General features: G+C 39.7%; 1 protein-coding gene and 1 pseudogene across 3 annotated transcripts in view; both read left to right on the plus strand.

Moving 5' to 3' along the window:
- The window catches only part of BABAM2 (BRISC and BRCA1 A complex member 2), a 401843-nt gene that overhangs the window by 185897 nt on the left and 195672 nt on the right, over window positions 1–20274 (plus strand). The gene's annotated exons all lie outside the window — the stretch shown is intronic.
- LOC122703288 lies at window positions 3759–9179 on the plus strand (annotated as a pseudogene).

Raw genomic sequence — 20274 nt, forward strand, 5'->3', positions numbered from 1 at the left:
AAGGTCTCTTGGAGAGAGCCTGACAACCTGGCTGTTTTGTTTGCATTGGCAAAAGGCTGAGAATGAGTATTTTAGTTTTCTATGAGCACTTGCTGCGGTGATGCTGTGATTCTTACCATTTCTCCTTTTCATGTGACAAATTTTAATATTTTCTTTGTGTCCAGTCATGCAAGTGTAAACTTGTGCTTGTTCATAGTGGAAAATTATTTTAGTGTTGTCTTATATTTTATTTATTAAGATTTTTATTTAGTTATTAGAGCCATACTCATAAAAAACTATTGTGACTGTCTTGTCTGTTTATGGGAAATAAAACTATATTTGCTTTTATTTCATAATGTATATAAATGTTGAATCACTATATTATGAAACAAATGTAATATATGTTAGTTACACATCAATTAAAAAATTATATTTGCTTTGTGAAGTAGATTGAAAAGCATAACATTCTTGTCTATTTTTGGGAAATTTAGAAGCATTCTACACCAAACTGATTGGCCAGAGGCAATTTTTAAAATGGTAGTTCCTAATAACATTTCTTTTTTTGTAACTTGTTCTTTACCGTTTGCTGTTTCTGGGTACTTCTTTTTTGTTCTCCAGTTATTTTGAATTTTTATCCATTTCTATTTAACTGCTAAATTTATTAGCAGATAACTAAAATTTATATTGCCCCAATTAAAAAAAATACTATTTTCTAACATGTAGCCTTGATTTAATAAAATGATTTTTCTCTGGATTAATGTTATGTTTGCTTGTTATATTTTTTTCTGCTCTTGGTTTTATTTTTCCTTTTCTGACTTTAATTTGATATTCTTTTTTCTTTTCCTAAATTCTTTTAGACAGGTTCTTATTTGTTTTTATTTCTTTCCTTGGCAGTCTATACAGTTGGAAAATCTTTTAAGAGGCCTGATTTTCCTTAAGATGGCTACCTGACTTTTGAAAGTTCTATGAATTGAAATGCTCTATGGTATACATGTAGGGCCATTCCTGCAGCCACTGGTAAATCATTTGAGAATTGCCTTCTTAGTCTTCACAGTCAAATGATTTTATTACCTTTTATTTGAATAGAGATAGGAAGCACAAACAAGAAGGCACTGGAGAGGAGGCTATAACTGGAAAAGAGAAAATATTATCTGGTTTGTTTTTTTTTTTAATGCCGCAGAGAGAAAACAGCCAGGAAGTGAGCTGTCAGATGAAAGGGCAGATGAAGGCTGCTGGTCCACGAAGGTGTAACCCTGAATTCAAAGTCAAGGGGCTGCCCCTTGGCCAAGCCAAGCAGGAAGTGGCTTTAACATCATCAGTTGTGGGGCCATTCGTTTATCATGGTTAGCAGGGACCAAACTAGAAACTGATGCTGCACAGACAGGCCAGAATTTGCCAACAAAGAGTTTATACAAAGAGAAGGCAACTGACAGGTATCATTTGCAGGTGCACGAGCCAGGATCAGAGTGTGCAGATAGCAGGAAACAGGTGGGCCAGGTGTTCCAAGGTGATCTGGGATAACAGTGACAATGATGTGGCCACAGTGATGGCCACCCTTTATTCATGGTGTAACTGATACTGTAGTTTTATATAACTACTCCCATTTTACAGTTGAGGAAACAGAGGCTTATCCAGGTTTTAAATAACTTACTCAGCCAAGTGGACATAGCGAGCAACCAGGGGAGAGCCTGATTCTCACTAGCTTGTCTAATCTGGAAGCCTGTACTCTTTCTACCTTTATCACATGGTCAGGAATCTAACATACACAGACACATTCACACATGATTCAAATGACTGACACAACAGGGTTACAGCTGCTGAACCTAGAATGGAGTTTATATGTTTTTCCAAGTGTGGTTTTTCCATACTTAGTGTATGTCAACAAGAGCTGGCAGGTACGTGTTGGCAGGTGGAGTGAGGCAAGGTCTCCTGAATTCCTGCCACTGAGATTACAGTTCTAATGCCCTCTGCCTGCTTCTCTCCCCTGTGCCATAAGTGAGAAAGTGTAAGTTTACAGATCAGAGTGAGGGCTGAGATAGTCTGTCTTCCCAGGCTGTGAATGAAAGGGCTTTGCCTTCAGTTGCCCTGCTTCCCAGTCTTTGTGTGTGAGGAACCTGCAGGCCCCTTGGTTTGCCCCACTTCATAAGTTGCAGCCTGTGTAGGCAGCCAGCCGGGTTGGGAGAAAATATTTGTTTATATTTATTTTTGTCTCACCTTCCTAGAATTTCTACTGTTTGTGCATATTTTAAGATATTTATAATGTATCAGCATAGCAGTCCATGTATATTGCTTATCAGTAAATACATAGAAGATACATTGATCTTAAGATCTTTGATCTTCAGCCCAAACTTTAAAAAAAAATTTATTGAAGTATAGATTACAATGTATAAATTACAATGTTGTAACTACTGCTGTACTGCAAAGTGACAGTTTATACACACACACACACATACACATACACAGAGGTTTCCTTGGTAGCTCAGATAGTTAAGAATCTATCTGCAATGCAGAAGGCCCGGGTTTGATCCCTGGGTTGGGAAGATCCCCTGGAGAAGGGAATGTCTTCCTAGTCTAGTATTCTTGCCTGGAAAATTCCATGGACAGAGTCTGGTGGGCTACAGTCTGTTGGGTTGCAAAGAGTTGGACACAACTGAGCAACTAACACACATACACATATATACATAAACACACATCTCTTTTTCATAATCTTTTTCATTGTGGTTTATCACAGGATATTGAATATAGTTCCCTGGGCTATACAGGTTATCCGTTCTATATATTGTTTTTAATCTATTCTATATGTAATAGTTTGTATCTGCTGATTGCAAACTCCCAGTCTATGCCTCCCACCCACCGCACCCCGAGCTTGGGAGCCACAAGTCTGCTCTCTATGTCTGTGAGTCTGTTTCTTTTTTGTAGATAAGTTCCTTTGTATCATATTTTAGATCCCACATATAAGTGACATCTTTTGATATTTGTCTTTCTCTTTCTGATTTATTTCTCTTAGTATGATAATCTCTGGTTGCAACCATGTTACTGCAAATGGCATTATTTCATTCTTTTTTATGGCTGAGTAATATTCCATTGAATACCACATCTTTAGCCATTCGTTTGTAAATGGACATTTAGGTTGTTTCCATGTATTGGCTATTGTGAATAGTGCTGCTATAAACCTGGGGGTGCGTATATCTTTTTAAATTAAAGTTTTGTCTGGATATATGCCCAGGAGTGAAATTGTTGAATCATATGGCAATTCTATTTTTAGTTTTCTGAGGAACCTTCATACTATTTTCCATAGTAGCTGCACCAACTTACATTCCCACCAGCATTATAGGAGGGTTCCCTTTTCTTCATGCCCTCTCCAGCATTTGTCATTTGTTGACTCTTTAATGATGTCCATTTTGACCTGTGTGAGGTGGTACCTCATTGTAGTTTTGATTTGCATCTCTCAAGTAATTAGCAGCGTTGAGCATCTTTTCACATGCCTACTGACCATCTGTATTTCTTCTTTGGAGAACTGTGTCTTTAGGTCTTCTGCCCATTTTTTTATTGGGTTATTTGTTTTTTGTTGTTGAATTGTATGAGCTGTTTGTAAATTTTAGAAATTAAGCCCTTGTTGGTCACATCATTTGCAAATGTTTTCTTCCATTCTGTAGGTTGTCTTTTATTTTGTTTCTGGTTTTATTTGCTGTGCAAAAGCTTATAAATTTGACTAGGTTCAATTTGTTTATTTTTGGTTTTATTTCTGTTGCCTTGGAAGACTGACCTAAGAAAACATTGGTATGATTTATGTCAGAGAATGTTTTGCTTATGTTCTCTTATAGGAATTTTATGGTGTCACATCTTATGTTTAAGTCTTTAAACTATTTTGAGTTTATTTTGTGTATGATGAGAGGGTGTGTTCTAATTTGATTTACCTGTGGCTGTCCAGCTTTCCCAGCATCACTTTCTGAAGAGACTGTCTTTTTCCCACTGTGTATTCTTGCCTCCTTTTTCAAAGGTTATTGACTATAGGTGTGTGGGTTTATGTCTGGAAACCAAATATTTTAAATTGACATTTTTAACTTAATGCTTTTAAATGTTTGGAAGTCAGTATTCTAGAGCAGTAGACCCCAAACCTGATGAGCGGTTCAAGCTCTTGATAAGTTGAAAAAAAAATCCATATTTCCTTGGCCCAGATACGTATACTGAATCATCATGGCCAGGGGTAGGGTCCAATAATGTGCTTTTAAATAAGGACCAGGGTTGGAACCACTGCTCTAGAATATGGTTCCTGAAAACTATCTTATTGCTTATAGTTGCTGGGAAAAAATCTTAGTGCCAATGGTATCAAATAGACAGTTGGAAACCTGTAGTGCTTTGAAGAGTATTTATGAATAGGCTTACTTGTTGTTTGTTTTCCCCTGTGGCAAGGTAAGCTCCAAGAGGTGGCCATTACCTAGTCTGTTCCCCACTTGTTCCTAGGACAGTGCCTGACATGTAGAAGTGATCAGCAGTAAATATTTGTTGAGTAAATAATGAGACCCTCTCCCTACTGGAGTCAGTGTGTGTCCCCTCTTTTTTCAAGTACCAAAGAAAGAACTGAAGTAATCTGATAAAGTCCTTGGTTATTCCACTCTTATTGCAGTGTTTTAATGTTCAAAAATTATGTAAATTCTCATATTTTATTACATTTTAATGCCATCAAAGATAGTAGTGGAGGTTGGAAGGTGACATAGAGATCTGCTTTGATTTCATTTCTCATTTCAAATCCCTGTGTCTTTAAGGAAAGGGCTAAGCTACAACTTGGTCATTCTCCAGATCCAAGAGGAAATGGATTGTAGCAGTTGTGCCTTTGTAGAGCAGATGTTTTGGTTGGAAAGACTGTCAGCCATCTGACTCATAATAAATCCTCAATTCCAGTAAATTCCCAGTGTTCAGTTACAGTAGGTAGGATGCAAGAAAACAATGTCTTCCACTTTGGGAACTTTGAGCTTATTTCACATATTACCACTGCCCCCTGTGCATTATTGTGTATGAAAGGATGAAATACTAGGGGAGGTTAACAGCAATTCCAGGAATAGACTCAGTTGGTGTTTGTAACAGAGACCATTGGAGGTAAACCAAAGCCACGGACTTGCCTGACATAATACTAATGATGAGAAACATAATAGCATTGAGTCTTCTTACATATTCCCCTATTAAAATCATTTCTAAATTATGCTGATTTGAATAATATATAAACAGGCCTATAGTTTCCTATTGTCTTATAGGGAGGATTCCCTTTTATTTTTTTCTCCATAAAACTTTGAAAGTAAGTATATGATTACTTACATGTTATCTTGAATTTTAGAAATTTGTTTTTATGGGGAAATCTACTCATACATATAAGCTTCTCAAAATTCTGCCAAGACCTATATCCAGTGTTTTATATGGATAAATAAAGATTACAGAAATGATATTAAACATGTCACATTTTGTATTATGAGCTTGGTCGAGGGAATTCATTATTGATGGAGTAAATTGGCATCTCATTGTCCTCCCTCTTCTTTTATGTAGCAGTCAGTTTCTTTTTAACCATCACTAAAATGAGCGAGGGAAATGGCAACCCACTCCAGTATTCTTGCTTGGAGAATCCCATGGACAGAGGAGCCTGGTGGTCTACAGTCCACGGGGTCGCAAAGAGTTGGACACAACTGAGCGACTTCACTTTCAAAATGAGCAGAATACCATAATATTCACAGAGATAAATGAGGAATTCAATGTCCCATTGCTTCCTCAGAGAATGACAGTCCAAGCGAGAGCACCATTGCTCTAGTCAGGAGCTTGACTCTGATTTCTGAGAGCTCCTTCTTTTTTTTCCTTAATACTTATTTATTTATTTTGGCTGTACTGGTCTTAGTTCCAGCTTGTGGGATCTTCATTGCAACATGGGGGCTTCTTAGTTGCTGGGCATGCAAACTTCTTTGTTGCGGCATGCATGTGGTATCTAGTTCCTTGACCAGGAATTGAACCTGAGCTCCCTGTAACAAGCGACCAGCATCTTACCCTCTGGACCATCAGCGAAGCCCTCTGAGTGCTTCTTAGGTGACCTCTTCTACCAAGTGAAACAACAAAAGTTTGGAAGGAAGCAGTTCACTTGTCCAGAACTCCTGGCATTTCCTGGGTTGGTCTTTGGCTTTTTTCTTATCTAGTATAACATTATTTAGAAGTAATACTATTTTCTTTATACTCCTTTTGTTCTTTCCATTTTTAGCTGATTAAGTGGTCATTGTATACTCAGAAACCTCATTTAACACAGTATGTTAAGTGCTCATTTTTTTGGTCTTTATATTCTAAGGCACATTTGTACATCTTTAGAATTGCTGTCTCATCTCTTCAATGACAGAAAAGGTAAAGAAAACCGTGTTCCTGAATTCACCCACTGATAAAAGCTGAGATGTGGGAGAGTCATAGCCGGAGGCAAGAGGAAGACGATTCTGACTGCGACATAAAGGGGAGAAAGCAGAAGTGGTTAGTTCCGTGAGAACATGTCTTATTACTCTTGTCTCTCCCATGGTGAATCACATGATGCCTTGCACGTAGCAGGCTACTGGATTGTAGTGGAAAAAGCATGGGCTATGAGTGAGAGAAACCTGAATTTATTTTCTGATGCTCCATTTATTAGTAGAAGATTTTGGACATTTTGCTTAATCTCTTGGAGAAATTTTTAGATCTGCAAAATAGAGATGACAATATCTATCTTGAAGGTTGTTGACAGTGTAAGTTTAGGTATGATGTGTGGTACCCAGACAGAAATCAGCCTTATTAAACTATTTTCTGTAAGAAACTGGGACTACTTTAGGTGTCAGATCTTGACTCCAGGATCAGGTGGAGGTCAGCCATTCCTGGTAGATAATTATAACCAAACCTGGTGAAATTCCTTAATTTGGGGGAAAATGGCAGTATTTGGAGAAATTATTTAACTGTGTTGTGATTTGAGAATTATATATATTTTATTATGCAGTTAAGCATAAACATGTACTTTGGGTTTCTAATTTAAGATTCCAACTCCTCTCCTCCTTTTTCTTCCTAAGAGAACAGTATTGTATCTTTGTATGGTCTGGTCTTGATTTTTATCATCTATTAATTCTTTCCTTTTTTATATTTGGAACAATATCAAATTCATACTAAAAATGTAAGAACGTACAAAGCATTTTTTTTTAACCATTTGAGAGTAAGTTGCAGTGTGATGCTCTTGACCTTCATATACTGTAGCATATTTCTTATAAATAAGAACACTTTCCTGCACAATTCTAGTATAGATATAAAAATCGAGAAATTAACATTGTTGTAGTACTACCATCCAAATGTAAGACCTTATTCAAATTTTGCCATTTGTCCCACTGATTTCCTAATGGAGAGAAGAATTCCATTTAGAATCATGGATTCTATTCTTTTGTTATGGCTCTTCAATTTTTAATAGTTCCTCAGTTTTTCCTTGCCATTCACAAGCTTTTTGAAGATTATAGACCAGTTTTTTAAAATGTATGAATATGGGTTGTCCGATGTTCCTCCATGATTGGATTCCATGTATGCATCTGTGGCAGGAATAGCATGGAAGTGGTGCTGTGTTCTCACTGCACCTCAAGTGGCACATCTGATCTGTTTACTGATTGATATGATCACTTTGATGACTTGTTTAAATTGGTGTTTGTAAGGCTCTCTACAGCAGAGTTGCTTTTTTTTAAAAATGTAATCAATAAGTATCTTGTGGGGTGGTCCTTTGAAACTATACAAATATGTTTTTCATCTAACTTTCTTTACAACAGTATGGACCCATGATTTCCTGTTCGAGTTAATGGACTATATAGTCAGTTAGCGTTGTTGTTTATTTTGATGCTCAGTATTATTTCTATATCTAATCTGTGTGTATTAACCAGCCATGTTCATACTGATACCTCCATTTCCAATTTAATATGCTGAATTTGTTTATACATATTTATATCTTTCTTCTTTGAAAGCGATAAATCCCATTATCCATAATATATTTTGTATATACTTCCCATTATCTATAATATATTATAGCTATATTACATTGGTTATATATGTAACCAATATGTAACCAATTGGTTACATATGTTCCAGTATTTCTGCTGTCCCTCCATCATGTGGGCACCTTCTGCCCTCCACTTGGGCTCAGACATCCTGCACCAAATTGCCTTTCTTTGGGGACATCCTTCTTGTTCTGCTCTGGCCCACTGTAGAGCTCCCCCTGCCTACATTTATTCTTGCCCTGCAAGCTGCTAGAATATTCTTTGTAGAGCAATCTGATCACATCATTACTTTGTTTGTAATCCATTATTGCCTTGCCCTTAAAAAAGCAAACTCCTTGGTTGTGTTGCTGCCTGAGAACTGGAGAAGGTCCTTGCTTCGGGGCTGCAGCTCTTCCAGCTGCCTGACAATGTCATCTCATTTAGTAGAACAGCCACTGCCCCTGCACAACAACTGTGAGAAAGGTGAACAGTCTCTGCCACTGCCTGCCAGCCTCAACAGTTCCTGGGTGGAGCTCCCCTGAATAGCAGCAATGGCAATGATAATGGCAATGGGAAGAATGGGGGGCTGGAGCACATATCCTCCTCATCACAGTGGGGACATGGAAAAGATTCTTTTGGATGCACAGCATGAATCCAGACAGAGCAGTTCCAGAGGCAGTTTTCATTGCAACAGCCCTTCCCCACAAGAAGATGGGCAGGTCATGTTTGATGTGGAAATGCACACCAGCAAGGACCATAGCTCTCAGTCAGAAGAAATTGCAGAAGGAGAGAAAGAAGTGGATGCTCTGAAGAAAAGCATAGACTGGGTGTCCGACTGGTCCAGTAGACCTGAAAACATTCTACCTAAGGAGTTCCACTTCAGGCACCCTAAACATACCAGTTCCTTAAGCATGAGTTAAAGTAGAGCCATGAAGAAAGGGGGGATCTTCTCCGCAGAATTTCTTAAGGTATTTGTTCCATCTCTCTTCCTCTCCCATGTTTTGGCTTTGGGGCTAGGCATCTGCATTGGAAAAGGACTGAGCACACCTTCTGCCAGCACCTACTGAGGGAAGAGAGGAGCCCCCAGGCCAGCAGCATGTGACTTGTGAAGTGGTGTCTTGTCACAGTAATTCATTTGAACTTGAGACCATTGTAAGCATGACCCAACCTCCACCCTCTTTTAACATATCCAAGTTCCAGTAATTCTCAAATCCAGTATTTTATTCCAACTCTGTTGAGGCATTTTACTAAGCTCATTCCCTTTTTGGCCTGTAAAACACTTTAGAATTTTCTAATAAGAGTTTACTCTTGTTTAGAAATTTGCAAGGGCTTCTTTTCCACAGACGCCACCAGCAGATGGTAATTTTGTCAAGAATGCCATTGTCTCCGTTCAGTACCACCAGACCTGGAACTGTACCCTTCATGGTATAAATCTTACTCTTGCAAGATAACTCCTACCGGTCTCTTCAAACTAGACCAGGTTGCAAATAATATGAAAGCTTTGTTGTTTTGGTTCTCAAGACAAAGGCAAGCTTCCCTAAACTTGAATTTATAGTTATGAAAAAAGAAAACAAAAACAAAACAGACAAAATATGACACAAGGAAAAAAAATATCCTGGGCAATAAAGTTATTTAAAAAAAAAAAAAGCAACTCCTTGGCTGAAATGCATTGAAGTTGTTTGTGGTCAGGCCCTTAAACTTGTCCCGGGACTTTCCTGTGGGCCAGTGGTCCAGTGGCTAAGACTCCACAGTCCCAATGCAGGGGGCCCAGGTTCCATCCCTGGTCAGGGAACTAGATCTCACATGACACAACTAAATATCCCACATGCTGCAACTAAACCACATCCCTGGTGCAGCCACATATTTATATATAGACTTGTTCAGCTTCATCTGTCACCCCTCCTCACTAGTGTCCATTGTTTCAGCCTTTCTGAACCCTACCCTGGGTGTGCCATATGCCTCTGTACCCCCATATCTTTCCACGTGCTCTTCTTTCTTCTTTCACTTCCTTGTACTTTCTATTCCTTCAGAGCACTGTGATTCCTTCCAACTAAAAGCATTATCTCCTTGATGTTGTTTAGTCACTAAGTCGTGTCTGACTCTTTTGCGACTATAGTCAGCCAGGCTTCCCTGTCTGTGGGATCTCCCAGGCAAGAATACTGGAGTGGGTGGCAGTTTCCTTTTCCAGAGGATCTTCCCGACATAGGGATCGAACCCGCATCTCCTGCTTGACAGGGGGATTCTTTACCACTGAGTCACCTGGGAAGCTCAACATTATCTCCTGAAAAAGCTTCATGTGACAGCCAGTTTTGCCCTTTCTTTAACACCTCTCCTTTTTTCTGTCAGAGGTTCACACCTGTATTATAATATATCTTTATTCTAACAGTTTTAATCAAATGGTTATTATTTTTTTATTGTTTATTTAGTTTTCCTACTTGTCTGTGAAGATTTTGAGGGTGTGTATTCCTAGCACCTTCTGGGTAGTGCCTCACACATAGTAGGGCATTAATAACATGTTTATAGGGGTGAATGAATGAATGAGTCTTGAGGTCAGCATCAAAGGTATAATCAGTATAGAAGGAGAATGGAATTAATTGAAGGCAGAAGAAAATAAAAGAAATCTGTAATATATTTTGCCCATGGTGCATAGGCTATAGTAGGTCCAGTCATGGTTTATCTTGGGGAGAAGCCCAGTTTAGTTTGCTGAGGCATTGGGAAGGTGTTCTGTCTGCTCTTGTATTTTTTTTTTTTTTAATAGTTTGCTTGTTTGTTTTTTAACATAGTTCATGAAACCTGTTTTGGATTATTGTGCAGGTTTTCTTGTACACTTAACCAACATTTGATTCTATAATTAACAGACCCAAGAGAACCTGGAACTTAAAGGGTTCAACCTAATCTGCTTAATTACATTCTTTCATGCTTATTTGATATTAATATAAACTTTTTTTTAGTAAGTTTAATCCACATTCCAATGTGAACCAGAAATGTTAAGCTGTTAATAGCTTCCCTGGAGAATTGCAACTTGCTTGGATGCTTCAGTACTTTCATCATCATTTATGCATCGTGAAATGTCACAATTTCTCTTCATAAGCACAAAACTGCAAATGTTCATCAATTGGTCTATCTTCAACCTGTTATTAGCTTAGAAATGAAGTATTCTTCACTAACCCAAGCCAGTGATAAAGTCTAGCTCAAATTTTAGTTGATCTAAATCTAGTCATCAGCACTTCTATAATTAGTCAAGTTCTAAATAACAAAGCCACCTACTCAATAGTTATGCTAAGTACAACATTGAGTTTTTCATTTTGGGAACTTTTTAGTATAATAATATATTCTTCATATGAAAATTTCCACTCTTCATAACTTCCTCCTCTTTTGGGGTCTTAACATTTTCTTTTTGATTCACACAGACCTCATTTAGTAAGTGGCACAGTTTTGGAAGCAGATTTGGATATAGTAGATTGATGTAGTGAAAAGAAGCATTGATGCAAGAGTCAGCAGTCATGAGTTTTGGTTTCAACCCTGTGACTAATCAACTCTGCACATCAGACAAATCACTTCCCTTATCTCAGTTTCTCCATCTATAAATCTACGAAGTGTGGGTGTTGGGATCAGTGGCTACAAACTTTATTTTTAATATAATAGAAACCTTCTTACAAGTGAAATCTTTCTCCCAGTGCCCAGTATACAAAACACAGTCATAGTTGCTCTTAAGACACTTACTCGTAGGTACACATGATCCCAAGTGTTTCCCAGAGCACAGGGTAACAACCCCTGGCCCAGATCTCTAAAGGGTCTGTGTTTTTTTCTTTTTTTTTTTTTAACATTCTCTGATTTTATTTACCCTTCACTCGTGTCCTTTCACCTTTGGCACGTTACCAGTATCATTGACCCAAAGGGGATAGTGGCCACAATACCAGCTCTCTTGACCTGGCCCCTTTCTCTGGCTCCTCCATAGCTTATGGATGTGGCCAGTTAGAAGAATGTTTGAGAAATATCTTATTGTACTTTTCACCTTCTACCACAGTTCTTTCCTCCATTTAACTCTGAGTTTTTGGAATATGCCACAGAGACTCATTTTTAAATCCTAAACTTTGTCTAAGATACCTTCCACACTCTTCCACAGTCCTATGCAACATCACAGTTCCTCTGTGTTCTCCTGTTCAATCACAGGATGAATATCTCAGTCCATTGCTTTTCAGTTCTCTATTTTTGAACCTGTTTTCTCTTCCTTAAGTGTCAGTTCTCTAAGTCAGTGCTTCTCAGACTTTAATGTTCTAGAGATCATCTAGGCCTTTGTTAAAAGTGTCCCCAAGGTGAAGCTGATGCTGTTGGTCTAATTAGTGAGGCTCCACCCAAATAGGCTTCAGCTGCTGGCTCTTCAGGAAGGTAATGCCACACCTGCATTTGGGATCTGGTACTGGTTCTCTGTCTCTAGGCGTTTTGAACGAGATAACCTGGAATACGGAAGTGGTAGAACTGTTTTCCTGGGAAAACACCAGGACTTGCTGTTTAGCATCTTGCAGGCTGGGAAAGTCAGAGCTCTTTTTCCTGTCTTTTACTACTGGTAAAAGTTTTGCATTTTTCCATTTAGGATGCTCATTACTCTCCTGCTTTATCTCCTTATAAAAGTCTAATGTCAGAAAAAGTCTGATGAATTCACTCTTAACACATAGAAGAACTGATGAGTTTTTCAGCCTTACCTTATAATGATTAATCATGTCCTATCTTACTGGATCTCTTATTGAAGAAGGAAGAAAAAAAAAAAAAGCTTCTCATCTTCATGTTTTTACATATGAAGTTGGGAGATGTATTCTTGCCATTTTTTCCCTTATTGTTTCCATCCAAATGTCTTGCACATGGTAGGTAAATCATAAATGAGTACTGACTTAGTGATAGCACATGGTGTGTTATTTGGAAGTTGATTAGAAATGGCAAAAAGATTGCTCTTGCCTTTTTTTCTTGTAGGGTTTGATCTCTCAGTCAAGTGTTAGAACTTGAATTTTCCTATTATTCTAGAGGATGACCTGAATCCAAGGATAATGGCTCATTCTGCCCAAAGTTACACTTACTGATTTATATTGGAAGGTCAAATTAATAAGAAGCATAGATCTCTGCTATTTCTGCAAGGGAAGTCTGCTTGTGGAACCCATTTTTGGATCAGTAGTTTCCTGACAAGCATATGTAGTCATTTTTTTTCATATACATATTCATGCATTTGTTCATCAAATATTTACTGGGTGCCTATTTTTGTGGTAGGCACCATACTAGGCACTGGGAATACAACAGTGAGTACAACACTGCCCTTAAGGAAGTTAGCCAGATACATGATAAGAGCACACATGTAAGTAACTTTAAAACACAGACAAAACAATCAAATGTTACCATATGAAGGGTGTAGCTAAATATCTGTAGGATCCCGGTGGAGAAACCATTACATCAGAGGGCAGGACCAGGAAGTCTTGTGAGAGGACATGACAGTGACTTTAGAGAGCAGGTAGAATTGGGAGATTTGGGGTTGAGGGATGCAGGGTTAGAAGAAGGCATTCAGGATTGAGTGGCAGGATGGAGTGTGGGCAGCTGCTGTAGTTAGGGTGTGTCAGTGACATAGTGTGGAAATGAGGTTGGAAAGATATCTTGTAGAGGCTGGAATGCCAGGGGGCACTTTTGAGTCTGAGAGAAAGATGCAGTATATACTTCTCGGAGCTCTTTTCCACTCTGAAATCATTCATCCAGCCAGTTCCAGAGGGATAGGGCTCCAAGTCACTAGATTTTTTCAGAGCTCCTAGCTGCCCTTTAGTTTCTGAAGATAACATCAATATGCAAACCAGAAGATCTCATTATAATACTTTAAGGAGAGAGTGTCCAGTAGGTTCCATTTTCTGTTCTTGCACCTGTGGTTTTTGATCGTCGCCAGCTAATGAGGGTGCGGTACCAGGTGGCTGAAATCATGTGGAAGTAACCAATTGCCTAGTTGCCATGGGCACCAAACAGTTTGTGTAAGAGACTGGCTGGGTGGGTGGGTGGGTGCAAAGGTGTTATGCGCTTCTAGGGTGCCTTTCCCTTCTGTCCTCACTCACAGAACCTCCCAGGAAGAATCTCTAAGCCCCATAACTCAAAGCCACCTAAACAAGAAGAGGAAAGGGTGGAGCTTTAACAGTAGGAAAAATAGCATGGTAATGGATATGATCTCAGACCAGGAGTCAGGGAGGAAGGAATAAGAGAAATGAAACAGCGTTTAACGAGACCCTTCTTCATGCCTGGTTCTGTGCTCAGCTACTTTCATACACTTTTGCCAAAGCCATGAGAACCTGTTGCTTCCTGTAATGCCCACGTTTAGCACATCTTGCTGAAAAAATACAAACACGTGCAAACTCTTAGCAATTTTTATTTTTATTTCTGTAGCTAAAAGATCACCATTTTTGTGCCAGTTGTTAAGTTGTGTGATAAACTTGCAAAGCAGTGTATGTGTTCAAATAGCCAGCCATTATGGTTTAATAGCCATTAGCGTTGGCTCCTCTGATACATTTTCCTTCATTGGTTGAGGTTAGGGAGGCTACAGAACAGCGAGGGCAGGATGTTCCATCCAAGGCTTGGGGTGGGTTACTCTGCTGTTTCAGATCTTCCCGGATGAGAAGCAGTAAGTGCAGGGAAATAGCCTCATTGCAGCCCCAGCCTGGTGCTGAGGCAGATTGCTCCAGTAAAGCTTTCTTCTGGCACTTGCAGAGACTTGCCATGCCTCTCAGTGTTAAAAGCCCTTTCCAGGTTCTGATTAGAGCCTGGCATTTAATAGTATGCGACAAGCATTTAGATAACCCAGGGATGAAAGTCTCTTTTTAGCACTTAATTCTGTAAATTTCCATTTGCCATGGTTATCATCTGTATGAGTCAGTTTAATCATTTACAAGAGAAAATGTTGGTTGTACATGAAGGAAAACTACCTCAAACCAGCTGAAGCACGTAGGCAATTTATTGGCTTTCCAAAGTCGGAAAAAGGTTGAAGGCAAACAACAGGAGGAGCAGGACACAGCTGGACCAAGCACATGGGTGTGCGTCCTGCCAAGACTCTCTTCTCTCTCAGCTCTGCTTCTCTTGGTTGTCATTGTTACTGTTCAGTCACTAAGTCCATGTCCGACCCATGGACTGCAGCACGCCAAGTCTCCCTGTCCCTCACTGTCTCCCAGAGTTTGCCCAAGTTCATGTCTGTTGAGTTGGTGATGCCATCCAACTATCTCATCCTCTGTTGCCCTCTTCTCCTTTTGCCTTCTCTAGGGTGAGGGCTTTGTTCTCTCACAATGGCCTGGCCTCTTTTGCGGATGGGGAACATGGCTACTGACAGTTTCTTTTGCCTCTGCAAAAGGACTAGGTCACTCTTCTAGGGACCCATCAGCTCTTCCCAGGGGGTTGGAACTGGTATCTCTGCCAGGTACTGTAAGGATTGGGGTCTAGGCGTGGGGACTAGATGAGAAAGGGGCTTCCCAGGAGAAGAGAAGGTGTCAGCCAAGTAGTATCACAGATGTCTACTGTATTAGCTTTCATTTCAAATCTGTGTTTTCTATCCTTTACAAAGAGCTGTATGAACTCCTATGTAAAAGCTTTTCTACCTTTTTGTTAAGTCTTGGAGACATACTGAGGATGTGGTAAATGGTGTTCGTATTTGTTCCATATGTGCTTGAGGAAAACTCACTATTGTTTTAACTTGTTTTGTTGGGCTCCTGAACAGTCTGGCACAAGGTTTGTATCAGTAGGTGTGCGTAAAATCACAACTCAGATGTCTGAGGATGTGGTTTGGTACAATTTGTAAAACAGTTGCAGAAACTGATGCTTATATAAATAAGTTTAGTTTCTTATCAAACTCATTAAGAACACATTGTTAGAGTAATAGGGGAAACCCCCCACTCCAGGTTCTTTCTCTAAAAACGGTGAGGAGAGAAGGTAGTGGAAGCCAGGAAATATTCTGTGCTTCTAATGAGGACCCTGTCTGTATTGCAACTCCCCACCTGCTCTCCTGTCCCCCTAGCCTCCAGCTTTCTAGAGAAAAGGCTCCAGTTCACACACCGTTTAGTCAGAACGTTGGTGTTCTCAAGACTGTGTCTGTTAGGTATAATAACTGTTGAGACAGTAGTTGACCAGTGAAATCTTGATTATGATTATTTTGGAAGAGCCAGGAATTCTTTTTTCCCCAAAGTTATTTGTACAACATATGTTTCAATTTAGTTTTATAAACAGAAGCTATAACCAACATATTAGGGGTGAGTACAGCTTCACAAGCAGATTCCTGCATAAATGAGGGCAGTGAAATGGTTTCTGTTTATGAAAATAATAAGCAAGATATAAATTAGAAAAATGCTAGCCCCATACTATGTCATGACATCTCATAGTAATGAACTCAAGATGTCACTTTCAGAAAACACGGGTGGGTGACAACAGCTCCATCCTGGTGTCTCGGACTCCCCGTCTTAGAGCTGCTGTTTCAGGAATATGGCACTTATCCTTTCCTGACCTGATGATCAGCTCCTCTTATTTCCACTGAGTGTACTTAGTTAATCATGTGCTGTGCTGTGATATGCTTAGTTGCTCAGTTGTGTCCAACTCTTTGTGATGCCATGGACTGTAACTGGTCAGGCTCCTCTGTCCATGGGGATTCTCCAGGCAAGAATACTGGAGCGAGTTGCCATGCCCTCCTCCAGGGGATCGTCCCAACTCAGGGACCGAATCCAGGTCTCCCACATTGCAGGTAGATTCTTTACTGTCTGAGCCACCAGGAAAGCCCTAGTTAATCATAGAATGTGCCTAATTGTACATACAATTGAAGGAAGGTTGATATTATGTCTTAGAACCCCACAGCCCTCATTGGTGTTCTCAGAGAAGCCATCCTTCTTTCAATGAGTCTGTGTAAAGATGTCAAATAAATACATTTTGTTTGGCGTGGTGATCTTTATAGCTTTTAGTCTTTGTACTCTTAGAATTTTAAATTTCTTGCTCCACAGTTTCTAAAAGTAAACATTAAAACACATAAAGCATATATTCTTTTCAATTTGCTTTGAATACCCATTGATGCAGTCAGGATAGTCTTCTTGGGATAAAAAGAGAATAGGGAATGGTTCCTTAAGTTTCTCATGGTTGTTTGAAGCATACAGGATTTAGACACTAAATGGAGGATGAGTACATGTACAGTAGATCTCTGCTACCTTTTCTGCATGTGGGTTTCCACATTTTTTACATTTTTCTCTGAGTGCTGATACTTTCTTCTTTGTGCCCAACAGTATGCCAATGGGTATAGCATTGTGGCTAAGAGTCTGGGTTCTGAGTCAACATCAGTTCAGTTCAGTTCAGTCGCTCAGTTGTGTCCGACTCTTTGCGACCCCATGATTCGCAGCACGCCAGGCCTCCCTGTCCATCACCAACTCCTGGAGTTTACTCAAACTCATGTCCATCGAGTCGGTGATGCCATCCAGCGATCTCATCCTCTGTCGTCCCCTTCTCATGACTTCAAAATGCATTTTCACAATTTAATCACTTTCAGCCTCGGTTTCTCCATCTGCAAATGTGTAATAATGGTATCTACCTTATAAGGTTGTCATGGCGATTATATGAGAGAATGCATATAAAGCACTAAGCAAAGCGATGTTGAGTAAACACTTAATAAATGTCAGCTATGGTTATTAGACATAATAGGAAATAGATCTCTACCCTGACCTCAAGAAATTCACAGTCTATTTGGAATATAAACTATACACTGCTTAAATAGCACGAGGAATTCATAAGGCAACACGTAAAAACTACCTAGAGTAGACATAGATCACAATGCAGTTGAAGGGAATCTTAATGAAGCAAGTGAATTTACAGAGTTAACTTAAAATCACACCAGTTAACATGGCTGATTCATATCAATGTATGACAAAACCCACTGGAAAAAAAAAAAAAATCACACCAGTTAAGGAAAGGAGAGAGAGAGCATTTTTAAATTATACTTTATTTTTTTATTGAAATATAGTTGAGATACAATATTATGTTAGCATCAGGTGTACTGCATAGTGATTTGACATCTGCATACATTAAGAAATGATCACCATGATCAGGCTAGTAACCAACTGTCCCCATACTAAGTTATTACAGTATTATTGACCATATTCCTTATTCTATATATTATATCCCTATGACTTATTTATTTTATAACTGGAGTTTTGTACCTCTTAATCCTCTTCACCTATTCTGCCCTTCCCAACCATCACAAGAGAAAGAACTATTTTTTTTCTTTCTGGCTGCATGGCATGGCATGTGGGATCTTAGTTCCTCAACCAGAGATTGAACCTGTGCCCTCTGGATTGGAAGTGTGGAGTCTTAACTCCACTAGACCAGGGAAGTCCTGAGAAAATGCTTTTTTATAAGGGGAATGGCAAGTGCAAAAGCGTTAGTCAGGAAAACATATGAGAAATAGCCCAGTTTTTCTGGACTAAGCAGAGAGAAACATTTTATTCTCATTTTCATTTGGTGAAACCAGATCTGAAGTAACTGTCTTAAAACTATCGTCACATGATGTATCAATACATTGAAGTCACTATTAGCCAAGAACTCAGTATGTGGTGAGATAAGCTGTAACTAGGCTTTCAGAATCCCGACCTCAGTGCTGCAAGCCCTGCTGCATGGAACAGAGGGGCCCGGGGCCGGGAGCCAACTAGCAGGCCAAAGGGCCCAGTATGGCACCCATTGATTCCTTACCCTTGTATCCATTTTGCTTTCTGACTGAACTGCCTTTCCTTGCACTTATATATTTCCCAGCACTTTGATAAAGAGGAAATGACCTGATTTCCAAAATGAGCAGTGTCATTATTGGACAGAGACTTCTTAGCAGTGAGACCGAGGTCTTCCCTTCAGTTCAGTCGCTCAGTCGGGTCCGACTCTTTGCGACCCCATGAACCGCAGCACACCAGGCCTCCCTCTCCATCACCAACTCCCAGAGTCCACCCAAACCCATGTCCATTGAGTTGGTGATGCCATCCAACCATCTCATCCTCTGTCGTCCCTTTCTCCTGCTGTCCTCAATCTTTCCCAGCATCGGGGTCTTTTCAAATGAGTCAGCTCTTCGCATCAGGTGGTGAAAGTATTCGAATTTCAACTTCAACATCAGTCCTTCCAATGAACACCCAGGACTAATCTCCTTTAGGATGGACTGGTTGGATCTCCTTGCAATCAGTCTCCAAGGGACTCTCAAGAGTCTTCTCCAACACCACAGTTCAAAAGCATCAATTCTTCGGCACTCAGCTTTCTTTATAGTCCAACTCTCACATCCATACATGACTACTGGAAAAACCATAGCCTTGACTAGACAGACCTTTGTTGACAAAGTGATGTCTCTGCTTTTTAATATGCTGTCTAGGTTGGTCATAACTTTCCTTCCAAGGAGTTAGTGTGGTCTTCCCTTAGGTACATAGTTTTTCTTATTCTTCCATATTTCTTTTGCTGTTGTTCAGTCGCTCAGTCATGTCCGACTCTTTGCAACCCCATGGACTGCAGCACGCCAGGCTTCCCTGTCCTTCACCATCTCCCAGAGCTTACTGAAACTCATGTCCATTGAGTTGATGATACCATCCAACCATCTCGTCCTCTGTTGTCCCCTTCTCCTGCCTTCAATCTTTCTCAGCATTAGGGTCTTTTCCAGTGAGTCAGCTCTTTGCATCAGGTGACCAAAGTATTAGAGCTTCAGCCTCAGCATCAGTCCTTCCAATGAATATTCAGGATTGATTTCCTTTAGGATTGACTGGTTTGATTTCCTTGCAGTCCAAGGGACTCTCAATAGTCTTCTCCAACACTACATTTCAGAAACATCAATTCTTCAGCTCTCAGTCTTCTTTATGGTCCAAACTGTCACATCTGTACGTGACTACTGGAAAAACCATAGTTTTAACTATATGTACCTTGATCAGTAAAGTCGTCTCTGCTTTTTAATATGCTGTCTAGGTTGGTCATAGCTTTTCTTCCAAGGAGCAAGCGTCTTTTAATTTCATGGCTACAGTCACTATCTGCAGTGATTTTGGAGCCCAGGAAAATAAAGTCTGTCACTGTTTCCATTGTTTCCCCATGTATTTGCCATGAGATGATGGGACCAGATGCCATGATCTTAATTTTTTGAACGTTCAGTTTTAAGCCAGCTTTTTCACCCTCCTCTTTCACCTTCATCAAGAGGCTTGTTAGTTGCTCTTTGCTTTCTGCCATAAGGGTAGTGTCATCAGCATATCTGAGGTTATTGATTTTTCCCCCGGCAATCTTGATTTCAGCTTGTGTTTCATCCAGCCCAGCA

Source organism: Cervus elaphus, chromosome 11, assembly GCF_910594005.1.
Source record: "Cervus elaphus chromosome 11, mCerEla1.1, whole genome shotgun sequence".
Lineage (NCBI taxonomy): Eukaryota > Metazoa > Chordata > Mammalia > Artiodactyla > Cervidae > Cervus > Cervus elaphus.